General features: G+C 58.6%; 1 protein-coding gene across 1 annotated transcript in view; it reads left to right on the top strand.

The window, feature by feature from the left end:
- Positions 1-1,236, top strand: part of DCUN1D2 (defective in cullin neddylation 1 domain containing 2) — a 53,744-nt gene that overhangs the window by 5,118 nt on the left and 47,390 nt on the right. The window lies entirely within an intron of this gene.

Here is a 1,236-nt window from a genome sequence, read left to right as displayed (position 1 = left end):
GGCCGTGCGTGGGTCCGGCAGCGGCGTCACCGCCTCCCGCGTTCCCCGCGAGGGGGTCGGAGCGGGGAAGGTCACCGGGGGCAGGGCCCGGGCCGCGGGGGTAGGGGGCGGGGCTGGTATTTTGGGCGCTGACGCGCCGCGGCCCTTTCCCTTTTTCGGGCAGGCAGGAGCCGGGTCCCTGTGGGGGAGGGGCCCCCGAGGGGGGTGACGGTTGTGTCGGTTTGTGACGTTCCAGGGCCCCCCGTGACCCGCGCGGGGGCGGGGCGTTCCCCCTTCCCCTCCCCCCCGCCTCTGGGGTCCCTGGGCACTGCTTGGATGAGCCCCTGCTGGTCCCAGTTCCTGGCCTCAAGACATTGCCTGGTGGTTGTAGTGTCTGTGTCTGCCTCTGGTTGAAGCCCAAGGTTGCAGGGAAACCCACCTGCTCCTCAGGGGCCCAGGAGGTGTGGTGGGGGGTGACATGTAGGCATCTCTTTCCAAGAGGCATCAAAGCTGGTGTAAGAGGTGATATCTTTTATTAGACCAATGAGATCTTTGCAAACAAATTATTTTATTTCTGTGCAAGCTTTTGGGCACACTCCCCCTTCGTCAGGCAGAGAGCAGAGATTGTCAAAGTTAGGTGGAAATGAAAATTCACATTACACAGGAGAACTTGAAGGTGTGGCAAAGTCTCCTGTTTGGTGTAGTTCATTCTGTCCAGGTTAGAACTTGCCCCCTGCCTGCGCTGGGCTGTCATGGTGCCCCCTGCCCCCTATTGCACCCCAAGAAAAGGCACAGAGACAGGTGAGCATCAGCCAGGAACAGGATGGAATAAGCCCAGTGCAGGTGAGGTGCAGTTGGTGGGTTTGCGCATGTGAAGAGCTGATTTTTAGTCCTCGCGCCGAGTCACCTACCGTTCATTGGGATTTCATAGTTTCTAGGGTTGGAAGGGACCTGAGCAGATCATCTAGTCCGACCCCCTGCTATGGCAGGAAAGAGTACTGGGGTCAGACGACCCCGGCAAGGTGTTCATCCAACCTCCTCTTAAAAACTCCCAGGGTAGGAGCCTGCACCACCTCTCTTGGAAGTTGGTTCCAGACCCTAGCTGCCCTGACCATGAAATAGTGCCTCCTGAAGTCTAACCTAAACCTACCCTCTGCCAGCTTGTGACCATTATTCCTGGTCACTCCTGGCAGTGCTCAGGGGAACAGTGACTCCCCCAGTGCCTGCTGATCTCCCCTGACTAGTTTATAACAGGCC

Source organism: Gavialis gangeticus, unplaced genomic scaffold, assembly GCF_001723915.1.
Source record: "Gavialis gangeticus isolate Ggan-Ray unplaced genomic scaffold, GavGan_comp1, whole genome shotgun sequence".
In the NCBI taxonomy this organism is placed as follows: domain Eukaryota; kingdom Metazoa; phylum Chordata; order Crocodylia; family Gavialidae; genus Gavialis; species Gavialis gangeticus.
This window is presented reverse-complemented; position numbering and strand designations above follow the sequence as displayed.